Source organism: Neodiprion pinetum, chromosome 7, assembly GCF_021155775.2.
Source record: "Neodiprion pinetum isolate iyNeoPine1 chromosome 7, iyNeoPine1.2, whole genome shotgun sequence".
NCBI classification, from domain to species: domain Eukaryota; kingdom Metazoa; phylum Arthropoda; class Insecta; order Hymenoptera; family Diprionidae; genus Neodiprion; species Neodiprion pinetum.
Window position 1 is genome coordinate 23,728,182 of NC_060238.1, and position 18,805 is coordinate 23,746,986.

Sequence of the window (18,805 nt, forward strand, 5' to 3'; positions counted from 1 at the left end):
TTGATCGAGTCGTTCTAATTACAGGTAAAAAAAAGGGACCGGAAAGCGTCCGAATAAAAATTTGTAAAAAGAAAGAGAGAAGAAAAAAAAACATAAAAAAAAAATACTACTAAAAGCTTTTTTCCTTTTAATCGCGAACGTTTGCGAAAATTTCCGTATAATATTCATCGACGATGTAATATGTGAAATTAAATTTTTCGCAATCGTTCTCTGAAGCAACGTTGTCCAACGATTCGCGTATTTGCAGCTTAGGAAGGAATGATTACTGAGTTCAGACCGAGATTATCAAAATTACAGACGACCGCGTATTGCGAAGCGAACCCGCGAATTTTTCAGAAGTTATAAAAAAAAAAAAGAAAGGAGATTCGTGACGAGGCGAGGATTCAATTTATGCTTCGCGAAGCCGCGACGACGCCCAAAACCAATTACTGCATCTACCAACTTATGTACGTTTCAACGTCTTCGTCCTCGCATTTTTTTCTTTTTTTTTTTTTTTGGCAGCGTTCGTTTTTTTTCTTCACTCTTCATCATCGCATCGTAAAGAGAAATTCAAATACCGCAAATGCGGTCTTATTATTCCGTAGCTGCGTCGCAACTTGAAAGGAAGATGAAGAATAATTATGAAAATATTGTAGAAGAAATTGCGATATATATATATATATATATATATATATATATATATATAGTCGAAAATTTGAACTGAACTTGAAATCTTGTCTGCGGATTAAAAATTTCTCCGTGACTAATTGCAAGTGGCTGAAAATAATCGAACGAAATCAATGAACCCAAAAGCTAGACGAGGTGTTCCAGATACATTTATATATATATATATATATATTTGTTGGATCAGCCTCGATTCGAGTTGCGTAATCGAAAACAGGTTTTTCAATCTCGCTCTCGGCTGACAATTTCTGTCAAGTCGATGCTGCAGCTGCTACCGCGTGTCAAAATTCATCCGTATTCATTATCTATGTATGGAGAATTCCATGCGAACCCAACCAACGTCTGGCGAACCTCACAGTTTTTGATTTTGTTCAGATTTTTTTTATTCAACCGTTTATCATTATTCACAATTATTTTGAAAAGGAACTTTTTCATAATACATATATATATATATGTATGTATGTATATTATGACTGTACACTCAAAGAAAGTTACAATCCGTCGATAAGTATCTCTCGTGTAAAAATTCGCACACTTGTACAAATCGAGCGACGATTCCTTGCAGAGTAAAATCGAGAAACGACTCGAACCGGTTTTATTTTTATATAAATAAGCGTTGAATAATAATTACACTCTCTTCGGGAAGGAGGACAAGAAGCAACAGAAAAAAAAAAAATAGAGAAAACGAAAAGTATGAAGAAATCAAAATCTACGGTCGATTCCGTTGTTTGTTGCACGCCTGATTTTTTTATTTATCTACTTTTTTTTCTTGTTCAATTTCTTAGAGATTGACGTCTTGGCAAAATAATTTTCGAATTTTTCTTGAATAAATGAAATATCATTTCCCGACGATGAGTTATGAGTAAGAATATATTTGCCGAATCAGCTGCAAAGCAATCATATGTACATGTGAAAAATTAGAAACGATTTATATTATATTCCAAAGAGAATTTTATATTCCAAAGAGAGGATAGGGAAAAATAGAAAAAAAAAATTTCTTAATTGCCCCGTGCAGAAATTTTTTAATCACCAGAACAATATTCAAACAGTTTTTTTTTTTTTTTTAACGATACCTGTTTTACCGAATTTTTCCAGTTACCGTAACAAATGAAATTTTTCACGGTGTCGTTCGAAATTCAAATTGCATATCATTCTTTTTTTTTTTCTCTCTCTATAAACTTGGAACCTGCGGTGTGAGAACGGAAACTTCGCAGGCTGGCTCATGGCCAGTCTAAGGCGCCGTGACTTTCGTTGTTTTTTCTTTTAAATATTTACCAAACTATAGCGGAAGAAATGCAGAAATCGACGTACATACACAAGTATAAATATATTCGATTCAAAGAAAAGTAAGCAAAATTTATCCTAAAATTTTTATGCGTCGCTGAATCGAATGTCGAATATTCTTAAACCGTCGCTTGTAGATCTCGGTAAGAATATATAATATTTGTTCGGTAGAAAAGCTAGACTTCGTGCTTGGTTTGAAAATATTCCCTTTTACATTTACATAATGTACGCATATATAGGTATGTATAATACATACGTATACTTATATATATATATATATATATATATTTGTATGTATATGTATTATTATGTATATGTACATGTATATGTACATGTATACACGCACACACACTTATCGAAAGGGAAGAATATGGAAGTTGGCAGCTTTTGTCTTTGAAAGAATGGCTAATATCAGCGGGACGACGGTTTTCAAGCCTTACGAATCCATCTGCGCAGCGAGCTTTCGAGCTTCGCTTTTTACGCCTCTGACACTCGCTGACGCCCAGCTGAGAACGGCCTAAATTACTTTTAGGTTGAAAAAACCCCCGTTCCCTTTACCTCGCACTGTTCACCAAGTAATTACCGAATTCATACAGAACAAGGAATTTTCTCATCGCTCTTCGTCATCTTTCTAAAAACAAAACACGACGTTTTGGCTAATAGAATTATTAAATTCATGCCAATCGATGACTGATGTGAAATATTTATCAAATTCATGATGATTGAACGGAAACGGATGAACAAATTAATGGAAAATCGATACTATGTTCGTTGAATTTCAGTGGTAGGCCGATACATGTGTTTAATAGAAATAGAAACACAACGTCTGATTGAAATTGAAATCAATACCACGTACTGTGTGAGAGAGAGAGAGAGAGGGAGAGTGAAGGGGACGATGATCCCCGTGATAATCGAAGCATACATATATGAGGGAGTAATTCGTGGCATAGATGCCAATCAGTTGTAATTAGTAATTAGCTTGTAACCATAAACTCGGGGCTGCTGAAAGCAATGCGCGATTCCGGTTTCGCATGGCCAGCAAATTTATACCTACATGTGTATGTACATTAGTGCCGACTGTGAACGAATGCATATATCGAAGGTATTATTGAATATCAGCAAAAACCAACAAACCGCCGATAATTACGGTCATTAATTATAACCGTAATAACCGAATCCTCGAACATCTCCGTTACCGATGTATAACAAAATAATAATCATACAGCCGTTAGCTGCTTTTCGATTATTTACTCGCGATTGTTTTAGTTTAGTTTCAATTTTCCGCATGCGTTTCGAACACGCTGCGAATTAATGATCGATGAGCAATTTGCGTCTAAATTTTCTTTGCCACAAATTTTTTCCAACACTTTTTTATCTCGTTGCCTCAAATTTAAAACGAACTTTAATTATTCTTAATATCGATTCTACCGTCAAGTTGTTACACGTATATAATACTGCTGAAGTATTTGAGCATTGATGTCGGTATTTTTTTTTTTCGCTTTTATTGTCATTTTGTTTTGTCAAAAACCACGATCGCTCAAAAATTCTGACTTTTATGATAATTTTAACCGTTAATTCGAAAAGAAACGGCTACTTTCCAATTCAGAAAATTTCGTAAAAAGTAGATCTGTAAATAATCATGAAGTATTGGCTATAAACCGAAATTTCCAAAAGCCATTCCACTAAATTCAACAAAAAGAAAAAAAATAAGAATTCGATCGCAGAATTCTTCACATATGTTAGAGAAAGCGAAAACTAATTAAAAAAAAAAAAAAAAACACCTCGCGCACGAGTAAAAGCTCGTTAAAAAAAAAAAATCTGCTGGGGCGCCAGTCTGAATAAAAAGCACAAAATAAAATTCCTGCAAGTATAAAATTAGATGTATACGTGTATATATATATATATATATATATATATATATGCGTGACGGGGTTGAGCTTTTCCCGTGCAGAATTTGCTTTTGGGGTTGTGAAAAGTTTTGGGTTATAAAAATTCCTCCCTTTTAATCAACTTTCCGATAGCCTCCGAGAAAAAATTAGGTAGGGGGGGTCGAAGCAGAGAAGAGATAAAAATAAAAAGAAGAAAAGAGTTTTCATTGGTCGTTCGTCAGGCGAAATTACGAGAAGAGAGAAAGAGAGAGAGAGAATTTCGAGGGTAGTTTCGTAACGGTGGTGGAAGAAATTGGAAGAGCTTTAACCTGAATCGGCCTCGCTTCTCATCGGGAGAAGGGTAAAAGTAAGCTACTTCTTAGAAGAACCACCCCGACGCTAAATCCCCTCGATATCCAACGGCATTATGGGGAGGGAGGGGTAAAGAATTAGGAGACCTCGGCCATCAGCGCCATGGTAAAAGCCTCGACGTGATTTTGCCAATATTTTCTGATTTTATTTTTCAAACGTTTTGAATTCAGTTTTTGGTTGCACATTTTTTTTTTTTTTTTTTCAGGAATCAAAATTATTTCTAGCTTGCGTAAAGATCAATAAATTTTTACATTCGCACTCACCGTTTCAAGCCAATTCTCTTCGTTCCAAAAGCCACGATAATCGTCCCACTTATGGTTGGCGAAAATTCCTGAAAAAAGCAAAGAAACGGAGTAATTAGCTTGAGGAAAAAACGAGAATTGAAATTCGAATGAACAACTTGTGTCGATATTCGGTATTTGTACGAAGAAGGTGAAATTAATTTAGTTGTTTTGAACAAAAGTTGTGTAAAATACAACAGATTGAAAAACCGACGAATTCGCGTTAATCTATATTATATTACCCAAGTCGAAAAAAAATTTGTACAATTCAAAATTGCTTCAAATTATCTCCCTTGCAACGAGATTGTTTGATAGGAAGAATTTTTTTTAAATCGAACCTACAATCGTTCTCTATTTCGCTGTTTTAATACGCCAATCGGAAATGTTTAATTGCCTTGAGAATTTCAACACAAATTATTCCACCTGACTAGAGCAGCTCAAACTTTGACGCCGGCTAATTAGGAGCTAAAATATACAAAGACTGAAATACAATATACAAAGATTACGGCGGTGTCTCTGACTCTGACGCCTGTCGTAATGAAACTTGGAGTTGATTCTTGGAAGGTTTAATCGTCACCGTATCTGGGAAAGACAAACGCTTCGGGTGACACTTTCCTCGTATCTTTTGATCTCGTTTCCTCCGTGAAACGGGATCTTCTATTTCTTTCAGGGAGAAAAAAAATTATCGGAAACTTGGCGAAAGCTAAAGGTTGAAAAAACTTTCAGGCTAACCGTTTAGGTGTAATCGAGAATCGACGACCGATTCGCGAAGCTCTGATTTACGGAAAAGCTTAATTGTTCCGAGTCAAATTTTATGAAAAGATAGTATTTTCTGGCTTTTGGGAAAACAAATGACAAAAATTCATCACAAAAACGAGTCGTTGCATTCCTCTTCCCAATTCTTCAAATTGATAAACTCAGCTCGACCCCCTCTATTATCCCTATCAGTTCGGTCACTTAGTTCTGGGACACCCTGTAGAGGCGGCTTGTTACACGTTTATGCAAATTCGAACCCTTTAGACTTAAGTGAAAGTTCACCCAAGTACTCGACCGGAGAATTTCTCTTCCGCGAATTCTCGGGATGAACCTACTATTCAGAAATCACGAATAAATTCATCTCCAGCTCCTTGAACTTCAACGATTTCTGTAACGTCGAGTTCAACATTTTACTCCGAAATTATTCACCGCTTTTATTTTTATTCTTTCATTTGTTACTCTTTCTTCTACTTCTACAGACGGAAATTATAGAGTCGAAACGATTTTTCCTGCCAATTAATTTTCTCGTCAGAATTATACGAATTGTATTTTTATTGACATGAAATGAAAAATATTGCCATCGAGTTTCTAAGCGTTCGTTGATTTGTTATTCCGTATTTGATGTAACTTTGTAAATTGAACTACTTTCTTTCTTTCTTTTTTCTTCTTTCCTACATTAATATTTTTTATTTATTTTTTTTCTTTACCTTTCTGTGATTCGGTTGCAATGTAAAATGTATCGAAATTCAATTATAATTATAATTTTTCATTTTATAACGAGTATTCCATTTATCGATCATAATTTTTGCCTACTCAAATTCTATCGGTATAATAATATCTATGAACGCTGACTTTTTTAATTTCGCCAAAACTAAGGTACGGTAATCAGCTTGCGTAGGAGAAGAAGAAAAAAAAAAAAAAACTGAATTCGTTAATGAAAACAGGGATCGGATACGCTTCAACAATTTTCTCGAATGACATTTACGCGGCGATGAGAATTTTATCAGGTATCCGGCTGAAATTCGATCTTTTCCCATTCCGGATGAGTTTCGACTTCGCACCAAACTGTCCCAGGGTTCAAAATACGCGTTTCAAAATTAATTCGATCCCACCAAATCGAGTTTCGATTATAATTCCCAGAAAAGCCTAATTTTTGCGAATCTGATTCCAGATCGAGACGCGATTCGAAAGATCTCTCAATTTATTGAGCTTTGACCGTCTCTACATTTTATCTTATCTTATTTTATTTCATTGATACGTTACTTTTCTACTATTATATGTTTTTGTTTTGTTATATTATGTTAAATTTCTATACTGCTTTGGAGGACTTGTCTCAAGATAAATGAATCGTAATTCTAATTTTATTGCTCGTATTTTTACATTTATTTTTTATTTGTCATTTGATTTATTTATTTACCCATTTCTTAATTTTTTCTCTCGACTTATCGTTCATTTTCGTTTTATTTACCTCCATCTTCTGTTTTCTCTCTTCTTAATTGTCTTCTACTCCCTACAACTCTAGTTTTAATTTTAATTCTAGTTTGCTGTTTTAAACACACATTTCATGTCATATCATTATATGTATTTTACATGTCATTACAGGACTTGTGCTTGCATAAATAAACGCTTCTCTCTCTGTCTCTCTATTATTTTTATCTACGTATCGTTGTATGTTATTTATTTATATTCATTTATTTACTTATCCGTTTATTCATTATTTTTTTTTTTTTGTTTTCCTCCTTAATTTTTATCTATTTACTACCCATTATTCTTCTATTTATTTTTATCCGTTAACTCTCTCTGCTTTTGATATCTTTTCTAACTTTGGTTTTAATCTTGTTGTTGCTTTTATTGTAATTTGTTGTATTGTGATTCGTTACAATATACCCATGCACATTTCACGTTTATACGCGTGTCTATATACCGCCTAAAAGGACTTGTCCCAGAATGATTAAAGGTCTCTCTCTCTCTCTCTCTCTCTTTCTCACTCTATATCACCCCTATCAACTTGATCCCTTATTTTTGGTACACCCTGTGTACCACAACTCGGTACCGCTCCGTATTCTCAACGAGCGATTCTCTCGGTACGCGAGGGCTAAATGAGCCGAGAATTCAGCCCTTATCACGCAAATCCCTTCGAGCGCAGGTCTCGGTTTTTTATTTCACCCTAAGCCTGAGACTGAGACTTAAGCCTCGTGTAAGAAGGACGAGGAGGAGGAGGAGGAGGAGGACGAGGATGTCGCATTAAAGCGCGTGCGCTCGTCTTATACGCGCACATACTCGTATTTACACACATCCTTGGTGGGAAAAAAACAAACAAACAAAAAAAAAAAAAAAGGAAGAAGATATTTATACCTCAACCCTGACCTTTGAGGGCCGACCTGCACCCCTTTCCGCCACTTTTCACCGTTAAGCTCACGCACTTGAATTAATTTCACAGTTTAATCTTGAAACTCGAGAGAGAGAACTTGGGGCTAAGTGAGGGTTGGTTTAATTTACACACCGACGCTTCTCTCTCTAGCTCTCTTCTATCTCAATGCAGGGGGTTAATTTTCCCTCCGCAAATCCGGTTTATCATTGTTTACTCGAAGCACCGGGATAACGTATCTTTCGTATGTTGTTGCATTATTCATACAGCGAATATTTATTCGCAGGTGAAAAATTTTAAAAAGTTCAATTAAAGGTCAGAAATCTTTGCTTTAAATTAATGAATAATTTCCGAATCGAATTAAACCGTTTTATTTACGTCAAATTTCCACATCTCGCGGTCCTAGATTTATGGTGCATCTTATGATGCCAAAAAAAAAAAAAAAAAAACCTACGAGTGTATGAAAAAAAAAAAAAAGAAAAAACACGAAGCGGCGCACGTAGAAGCGAACATCTCGGTATTTCTCGGCAGAGAAATAGTTTTACACAGAATGTACGAAATTGAACAGAACTGAGAACGGGTTTCATTTGTTTTCAAACGCTGCAAGCTCTCATGTACAATAAAGCTGCACTTTTCACGGAGAATTCCATTTCCTTCCACTTTTCTTCGTTCCGCGGTAAAACACAGGCGAAATGTAAAAATGAAATTCCCTTCTCGAAATGGCCGACGAAAATTTATTTGATGAAATTTCACTCTACAAAGGAGGAAGAAGGAAATTTTTAAATCCAATAAGAAAAAGAAGCCTTAGAATCATTATTTTCTTCTCCTTTTCATCACTGTTCATTTATCCGCAAGTTAGACGATCCGAATTGAAATTGTAGGATTGCGGGGAAATAATGTCGAATCAAACGTATCGCTCCGCGCGATTTATCGCGATATTTTCGGTACAAGGAAAACCGTGCAGGGATAAATAAAGTGGTGTCTGAAAAGCTGCAATGTCGGGGTGAATGGGTGAGCTTGCGGGAGGCGAGGAGAAGCTTGCAGGTGGTAAATTATCGGTCGCATGTGGCCTGAAAGCACAGTGGCTAATTTACTGTCTTCCATACCGGAAAAGTGCAAAGAACCGGACATCGGATCCCTTCCGCAAAGAGGAGAACAAGAGAGGAGACGAAGAGAGCGGAAAGATAATGAAAGGTTATTACACGTGAAACTCAAAGTGAGGGAATTTTCCATCGTACGTTATACGCATACATATATATATATATATATTATATGTACATTGTATACACGTGTATATATGTAAGGTTTTCATATCGCGTCGCGCAAACTCTCTCAATGTATATTAATAAGGTGAAAATAATTCCTCGGAAGAATTCGAGCTCCGACGAAATGTCAACGACCAAAACCTTCGGCGCCAGGGGTTCATCGCTTACTCATCGATTTCATGTATACCTGATTTCAATATTACAGGGATTTCAAGGAATTACAAAGGATTTCAAAAGATTTGAAATCATTTCGGAGGATTTTTAAATATTACAAGAGGCTTCATGGGATTTCAAAGAGCGTCAAAAGATATTTTAAAAGATTACAGATGATTTCAAAAGATTTCAAAAGATTACAAGAGGATTTATTTGTAGGATTTCAAAGGATGTCAAAAGATTTTAAAAGATTACAGATGATTTCTAAAAATTTTAAAAGATTTCAGAAGATTTCGAAAAACTTCAAGAGATTTTACAAGATTTCCGGAAAAGTATAACAGATTTCACGAGTGATTAAACCCCTCGAAAATTTTTAGTCATCGATTGGAAATCTGTGTGCAAAGTTACGAGATAACAAAACAGATTTTGCGATAAGGTGAAGAGAAGTTTTGGGATTCTTGTTTGGTATTTCTTCTTTACTTTTTTGTTTGTTTGTTTGTTTTTCTGCATTAGTGGGGGATCGATTGTATACAGAAAAATAAATGCGAACAAAGAAGTAATCAAGAGAGAAGAATGTTAGGTAAATAATGTACAAACCTGTGTAAAAACATAAGACGGCCAATTAGCAGGAGAAATAATGTAATACGAGAAATTGGAAACAGACGCGAGTCGACTATCCAAGGGTGCGGATCAATACAAAGAAAAAAATACTCGCTGTTTTTTTTTTCAATACAAGAATAGATTGTGTAACGAGTCGAGATTTGAGACGAATAAAGAACGTTCGATGTAGCAAATGTTCTTGAAAAGAGAATGAATAACCGAGTCACAGGTGAAGCGGAATCAAAGTTTTGCAATTTTTGTTGCAAAATTTTATAGTCTTTGTTTTTGATTTTCAGTTTCATTACCGTTCGGATTGATATTGCTTTTTCCTTTTTCCCTCGTTTACCGTTTCACGGTGAAATTAGATACGGCAGAACCGAGAAACACTGAGAAGAGAAATAATAAATTCAAACCGACGACGAGACGGAGAAGAAGACAAATATTGACGCCTGATTGTTTCGAGATATTCGGAGACACGAAGGACACGGCAAGTTGTAATCTGCGAAATATTGTTGCGAAATTTCTGGCAATCTTCACGAAATCACGGCGCCATTTAGAGAGGAGCCCAACCTTAAGGTGTAACGAGATCGAGGCGTGAGAGAACACCGTGGATAATAATAATTCAACGAATGAATTGCGTGAGTGCGAATAAATTTTTATATTTAATCACGTATAATGTGTAATTACATTTCTTTCTTTTTTTCTTTTCTATTTTCAATTGTGTTACTTTTAATTTCTATTTGTTTCACTTATTTTTTTTTCTTTCTTTTCATTCTGTCATTTCAACATCATTTTTTCAAATATTTGTTTACATCTCTGCAATAGGTTGATAATTAACTCAAGTGAATGAATATGCATAATGATAATATCAAGATAAGCAGGTATTCAACGGCTGTACAAAATATGTAAATACATAATGAAATTGTGTGTTGTACGAGAGGATTCTCCCAGGCAAAATCCGTTAGAATTCCTCTCTGATTTTCTTCTCGTTGTTCGGCGTTTTTTTTTTTTTTTCATTTTTTCTTTTTTTATCTTCTCTTTTTTTTATTCTTCCTCATCTACGTCAAGCAAGTCCTAAACTCGTTGAGTTGTGAAATATATTCGCAACGAGGAACCTGAAGATGGAGAAGAAAAAAACTTCTTCCAGTCGTTAATTTTCCATTGAACTGAAATTTATCACACGACCGTCGATGCGCGGAAATAAAAGAATGGGAAGAAATTGGAAAAAAAATAAAAAAAAAAAAACCAGCGACAATAATAATCGGCGAAGAAAAAGTAGAGGGAAAAACAAAAACTAGATCTCCAAGAGACGATGAAGTACGCATAATACGATAGAAAGCGTAAAATAAAGTAAAGAAGAAAAATGACACGGCAATTCGTCTTGTTAAAATTTACCAACCGGCGAGTTTCCAACGCCGTGAACAATAAAGCTCTCAAGCTTTTGTTTTCCCTCCGATAGTCTTCAACATTTCCATTTATTTATTCAATCCTCTTCCTTTTCTATCCTACTCTCATTGTTATTTCCTCCGATTTCGCACTGAATTACTTTTCTTTGATTCTATTCCTCGTTCTACGATTTTATTTTCCAATTTTTTTCTTCGCCGTGTTCTTCCTTCCTTCTTATTCCTCTCGTTACCATTTCATTTATTCTCTTGCCACTTTTAAATAGAAGAATAAATTGCGAAATTCATATGTTACCTGAACCGTTCACAGCTCTGTACCTAAGCGTATATCAACACCGGGTTAAAAAAGTTCTCATATTATTTCATACTCGTGTAAACTTGTATATAAACAGTAAAATCAGACAAAGAGTCAGACATCGGTATCATTCCGACATTCGAGAAGCGCTGTAAAAATATGAGCAATAATGACCGAAGTGTAAAAATTTCGAGTCCTTGAGTAAAATTTACACACACACGCACACACGCACATATGTATATATACGTATACTTACGTTAATTAGCTTATTAATGATGAATTATTATAACCCTATTCTCATATGTGATTCTTGCGCCATATTTTTTTATCACCATTTTTTCTTCGTCATTATTAACAACGTTATACGCGATTATATTATATTATGTTTATACATATTCACCCTGAATTGAGTAAGTGTATTAAATCAGCAAACAAAACAGCTGAGACGTGTGACTTGGAAATATAACCAACACGTCGCGTGGGAGAAAATTTTTGCACAATTCTTACTCAGCGAAATACGTGAATAAGTATGATATATCGTGTATTACGCATTCCTATATCGTATTCTCTTGGTACAATAAATAATACTCTGTATATCCTTGCAAGCTTCACGGTTCCGTACGTTTCGAATTATTTTTAAATTTTCTTACTTAAACTTGTGCGTCAAATGTGTAAGTAAATAAAACAACCGCGGTAAGAAAAACGATTTCAACAATCGTTGGAATTATTATAGTATTTCTTTGATTATTTCATAGCTGTAATTAGATAAGCGATGAAATTTTTCCGCATATTTGAAAGCTCTTGAAAATTTGTTCGATTATTTATTTTTCTTTTGCTAAAATTCACAGAGAAACGACCGCGCTTTGACTCCAAATTCAAATCGTTTGGACGGTCGGTCACACGAATTGAGATTTTGGGGAGTAAATTAATCGCAAGCTCGATCCAACCCGCGGCTTTTGACAAATCCAAACATCATAACGGTATTGCATATCAACGGTTTGCGGTGTCGAGCATTCAAACCATCTGACAGACGGCTTGACCGCAGGAACAATGGCAGATCAGCATGTATTATATTATAACGTGTAAGCCGTCTCATAGAGCGCAAAACTGTCGCGAAACTGACGAGGAAATCAACAATTGAACAGTTTTTTTAAAAAACTTTTTAAACTTCACGCGTAAGCCGATAGAAGGAAGAATAAAACAGGATAATAATGTGGAAGTATTGGAAAGTCAAAGGTTACAAACAATATGAAATTTATAGAAACGTGAGAATCCGTTACTAAAAACTTAAGACTTAGACTTGAAACTTGAACTTGGTAAGTCAAAATATCGATAATTAAACTTTCCGATCTTTCCACATCTTCATTTTCGATCCGAAGAAACGAGTGAATAAACGGTTTGAATTAAAAAATTTCCAAACAAATTCACTAAAATTACAGATTGAACATTGATATGAAACATTTGATGTTAAATTTTTCAAAATCTGATGTCACATTCTCCAAGTGTAACAAGTAATACAAATAAATTGTAACTGTCGTAACGTCATGTTTAATTGCTTCGTACAGTGTGAAAAAATAAAAAATAAAAATTTCCCACCCCCTGTAAGAAAATCGCTCTCCCTGTGATAACGAGATTCGTTTTTAATCAAGACTTAACAATGATACGAGACGCGTATGAGTGAAAATCCATTTATTTAGGGAGAAAGGAGGGACGGCGGATGGTCAATTTCATTTGGGCCTATCAGGTTACACCATGAATCAACCCCTCCCGTGTGCGCCGGACAAGAGAGGGGAAGGGCAGGGAGGGAAGGAAAATCCTGCAGTGTATTACGGAACGAGGGTGGCGGCGAGTCGAAGGGAGAAAAAATAATAACCTCACTCGGAACAACCACCCCCTGAGTATAACATTTATTTCGCTCTATGTACTCAGCCACGCAAGGAGAAAGAAAAATGAAAAAAAAAAAAAAACAAAAAAAAAAAAGAAAAAAAACCGTCAATTTCTGAACGGAATCGATACACCACCCTCCACCCTCGTTTAAGTCCCTCGGTTATAGTTATCGGTTATCGTACAACGTTGCAGGGATTCCTGAATATTTCAGATAATTTCAAGAATTAAAACGATCTAGAGGGATTTTTCTTTTTTTTTTTTTTTCTCTCGTTTCAAATTGCTTCCGCACAACCGTGTTTTAGAAACGTGACAAATATTTTTGAACAAATGTGATAACGATTGGATTAATATTATTATGTTCAGCTGAGTAAGATAAAGTAGCCAAAAAAAGAAAAAAAAAAATTAACAAATAAATAAATTTTTACTACATTTTTTCCTCTCACGTTTCGACAGTCAACTTTGCCGTAAACATCGATTCCCTTATACCAAGCAGTTAACGAAATCGTTGAAACGGTTTCACAGCACAATGAAAACAAAAAAAAAATAAATAAATAAATAAATAAATAAACAAATAAAAAAAAAAGAAAAAAAAGGTAACGCTACATTTCACGCGAACCCGGCAAATCGAGCCAATTCAAACCGTTTTACGAGTCTGTATCGCGATGCAGCGCGCTAATTGGCGAGGCAGTAGTACGACTCGAGTTTCGTCGGTCAGTGGTCAGTCCGCGGTTATGGTCGGACACGAAAACGTGACCAGTTCTACGGCTGGCGCGTCGACATCGGCGTTAACCTGTTAGTTGGATGGACGGATATGAAGGAAGAATTGGTCCGATTTTATTATCGTAGACTTTCCTCATTACCCAGATCATAAATAAAAGCCTACAATTACCAATTTCGACGAATTCTTCCTTCGTATATCCGCCAAAGTCGCTGACTTCAAATTGATAGACGAATAGATGGATAGATAGATGGACGGATAGTTAGACAGATAAATAGACATATTTTATCATGCGCGTAGCAATGTTGGACAAGTACCTTCGTGGAAGTATAGAAAAGTCATACCGAGTATTAAAAAGTGAACGGAGCTGCGATAAAGTAGAGGACAGAAAATAAAAACAAAGTAAACGAGTAAGGAGAGAGCGAGAGAGAGAGAGGATTTTTGGTAAAAAATTTGCCGAATCGGGACCACGATAGAATTGGGGCGAATTTTTCTCCCTCGTTTTAAACCGTATTCAAAAGTTTGCTTCCGTTTCTCTTTCTTCCTTTACCGTTGTTCCAATTTTCACTAAAATTCTTAAAATTTTTTCAATTAGTTATCGCGTTGCGTGCGTGACATTTTTCATCCCTCGTAATTTCGAATCTATTTATCCTTTTACCCTAAAAACCAGCCAGCGATGTTGTTGTTCTTATTCTACTGCACGAACCGCTAATCAATTGGATTTCCCAGGGATCACCGGCGCTAAAAGCTTCCGCGTAACGCTTCGTGTTATGTACGTGGTCTATATATCTACAGAGCTTTATATACATACATATGTATATATATTTGTATTTATGTATAGGGGCTTGTGTTATTACATATACCTATTTATAACATAGAACGTACGTACGTGTTTAGCTGTATGTACCTAAAGGTCGGATAAAATTTCACGCAAGCTTCAGCGAGCGAGCTCGACGAACAATTACCGTTAAAAGTGAAAGCAAGACTCGACGGATTCAATTTTATTTCTTGAAAATGCTTCTCGTTGTAAGAATGATCTCGAATTTATATCAAGTCTGTTGAAAAATACGCATCTTGCCAATTTTAAGAGTTCAACTTTACAATTATCATAATCAATGATGCTCGGTATACACCGAAGGGATAAGATTTGCAAGTTTTATCGAAATCGTATCAAATGATATCGGGAAGAAGAGTGAAAAGCGTGAAGAATAAAGAAAAAAATAAATAAAAAAAAAATAAAAATAAAAACAACTTCAGACGCATTGTGAATTAGGTCGTTTTAAAATTTGTTCAAAAATTTTTTGGTCGTTCCGTTCATTCGCTCCTGTGAATTTTTTCAGTGAAAATACATCTGGCGAGGGGGGAAAAAAAAAAAAAAAAAAAAGTTGTCCGATAAAAAAAGCCTACAATCCGCGCAGCTTCGCGAAATGTGTTGAAAGAGAAAAAACAACGTTCGATATCTCTATAAAAAAATGTCGGTTACAAATCAGAATTCATGAGAATTCGCGTATATGATAAAGCTGAACCGAAAGCTCGCATCCTTGAACGAAGAAGATTTAAGCCGGAGGCTGTAAGGTGCAGCTAAGGGCAGGAAGGTTTCCATTCCGCGGGTCGCTGGCAGAAGCCTCACAGCGGAGCTTGCGCGCTTGCGTTATACATACATACGTAATAGTTTTAGTTCAATGGTGTGTTTGAAACAGATAGCGCGTACTTAAACGGTCTCACCGGAGGGGGCGGGGAAATTACTATCCTGCAAATGGGAAAGCCAAACTCTCTCTCTCTCTCCCTCTCTAAGCTAAATGGCTACACCACGCGTTTATTTACGACGGATCTCCCGCAAACTCTGACCAAACTCTTAATTACAGGTGCGTGCATTATTCTGACGACTATCCTCCGGCTCCACTGTTTTTACTCTCATTGCCAAGCCATTGCTGCACTCAGTCCTAATGAGAACCGGACAATAATTCTGCCGTTCGAGTTATGATTATTGTTACGCGGGTGGAAAATTTACATTATTATGAAAAAAAAATAATACAATTTTTTTTTTTTTTTTTTAATCGCCTCATTTTCAGAACTCGACACATTCACAAAAAAAATAAAAAACAGAAAAATAAATCGGGTTCACTTGTTCTTCGTCTTATTTATACACATATTTAATCAAGTTTTTTTTTTTTTTTTTGTTGTGCCTGTAACTAATGATCGATGACGAATTTTTTTAAAAACTGGAAAATATTGTAGCCAATTATTGAGAAAGAAGTCAGAGGTAGAAAATTTCTTTGAGAAAGTTTATCTTCGTCTGTTTTCTTTTAAATTCATTCCAGGAGTAGCTGAGATTTGCTCTTTATTTCAGGTCCTAGAAATTTCTGAGACTGCGGGATGAGAAATATTGTTTGTAGGTATCGAATTTCGCGTTTGCAAACGAACGCTGCATTAGATTACTCTCGACCTGTTTCACTTCAAAGTTACAAGTTGTCCCTAACCTTTTGGATAATGTTCGGGGCATTCCTCGAAACATCGATTAATATCAGAAATTGAGATTTAATATATGCCCGAAGAATTTTCCCACGAAATTGTTAATTCAAAGTTATTTTCAATTTTTTTCAACAATTTTTATCCGAATTGCGAATTGATTTGTTATTTTCGAATCGCCCATTTCCTGATATTTGGGAAAAATCTAAAAAAAAATCCAGTCACATATAATTGAGCCCTTGTTTAAAATTGAACTTTCATCGAATCAACTGACATGTAATTTAAAATAACAATTATGAATATTAGCAAGTTAAAAAAATTTGATGTCACAATATATTCGCCACTTTCCGATTCTCGAACAGGGCTTTTTTTTCAACCCGCATTATGACAATCTATTTTCGTCACTTTGATGTAAAAATTTCATTCCAATTATTGTTTTCTCTTGCACTCATCATTATTCGAAATAACACATCGTTCTCTATAACAAAGACCCCATGTTTAACAGTGACTCCAAAGTTTTGTTACATTTTACCAAATTTTCTAAAATTAGTTCAGATTTTATATAACGGGCGTTCTGGAAATGGCAAATTGAATCGTAACTCGGATTGGAGTGGTTAAAAGAATAAATAAAATACAGCCCATTGTTTTTTCGACCACAATTCTTATAGAAAAAATTCTAAAGCAGGTATAAAATCTCAAGTTTCAATCTCGACCGCTACTTCGTAGAATGCCCTATAGATACTCGACGCGTTCGCAATCCTGCAGAAAAGCCTCTTATTCTTATGCCAAGATGTTCGAGAGCTTTCTCCTCCCATCAAGTAAGTATTCAATTTTGAATTCGTGTCTGATATAAAATCGCGGAGGAAAAGTTAGATAATAAATATTATTATTAATATAATTATGCAAGTTTCAAGGACTCTTCAAGCCATTTAAGCTCTTTCTTTTTTTATTTACGACTCCTAACTTGTGTTTTATTTCATTAAATCAGAATTTTCTTAGCAGAAAAATCTTGAAACCGAACTTCTTGCTTTATCTCATCATCGGAAACTGATTTTGGATATTTGACACTGATTTATTTTTCTTACGCCTTCTTTTGCACGACTACTGTTCCGGTTTTTCTCGAACAGAAAAACGTCTGGTTGTCAATAACACTTGAAACGAGGAAAACTTCCAGGTCTCCGTTTCCCCGATTGTGGAGGGTAAAAGCTTTGTGTGAAATATGCTCCGCCAATATCGCAACATGCATGAGAAATCGGAAATTGCGATCGAATGACTCGACAGTTTCCGTCCTTATCGATAGTCGGTAATTCTCTGAGTAAAAGCACGATCGCAGAAAATAATAGAAAGCCTTTTGATTTATACATTTTCTCTTGTTCGTTACTTTTACCCTCCCTGAACAGAAAAGCAAAGCTCGCCAAAAAGCTCGCCACTTTTGTCACAGCGGCGAACGAATCGCGTGTGATTGCCATTTATTCTCTATGACTTCGCGTGAGAATTTCCCTGCGGCAGCAGCACGCCGCGACAAAGGTTTATAATCTTGATTCAGACGGTTGAATATTTCTCGCAAGCTTGCACGCGAAAGCACAGAAGCGTTTCGACCCAGCGAAACCTTAAACGTTCTATCAAATGTCTGATGGTGAATCGGTAGTTAAACCTTCAACGTTCCTCGTCCTTTACTTTTGTTTCCGAGCAAACATAATCGGAAAAACAATTTTTCGACCTTCCGCGGAAATAAAAATTTCAATTAAACATTTTCAAGTAAGAAAAAAAAAAGGTCCTTTTCTTTTATACGCGACAACTCGCCCAACGAAAATATATTGCGCATGCAACGGAAATCGTTAAGTACACAAGTTTACATTTTAACGATCAATTATCCATAGCTGAAATGGAATTGAATAATTTATTAGAGTACCTTGCATGGGTAAACCTAAAAGCTTACGGCATTGAAAATAAAGCTCAGGGTTATCCCGTCCAGGTTCAAATTTCAATTTTGAAAAAGCCCAAGTTTTTTTGTGATTTAAATTCATCTCTCCTCATTATTTGCTAAAACTCAAGTTTCTACGGAATGATTGCATAAATCATCGTCGGTAATAATCAGGTTTTAATTACCGTTATAAAATCTTATAAGGATGAAATATTTTTTTTTTTTTCTTTCCTCCTTTTTTACCTTTTCAGTTTTACAATTCAGTTTTCGTCGAATCTATACAAGAATAACGAGGCTGGTTTTTCTCAACCTTTTATCCCAGAAGTCCTGAAAGCGCGGAAATGATTATCCCTCAATTTGCGGGAAAGTCGAAAAAGGCTGATGCGAGCTTTGTTGAGAAATATTCGTGATGGCGATAAATTCGGATAAAAAATGAGCGCGACTCCGTCACCCGGCGAAATATTGGCAAGAGGTAGATTTTGGCGGTAGAAACCCTATA

The 18,805-nt window shown here is 35.5% G+C and overlaps 1 protein-coding gene and 1 long non-coding RNA gene across 4 annotated transcripts in view; one reads left to right on the forward strand and one right to left on the reverse strand.

The window, feature by feature from the left end:
* LOC124222705 (uncharacterized) overlaps positions 1-18,805 on the forward strand; it is a 130,528-nt gene that overhangs the window by 69,959 nt on the left and 41,764 nt on the right. The gene's annotated exons all lie outside the window — the stretch shown is intronic.
* The window catches only part of thw (thawb), a 105,335-nt gene that overhangs the window by 48,733 nt on the left and 37,797 nt on the right, over positions 1-18,805 (reverse strand). For all 3 annotated transcript variants that reach the window (XM_046634891.2, XM_046634889.2, XM_046634892.2), the window contains one exon: positions 4,451-4,518. The gene's annotated coding sequence lies outside the window, so the exon portion shown is untranslated. The remainder of the gene's footprint in view (positions 1-4,450; positions 4,519-18,805) is intronic.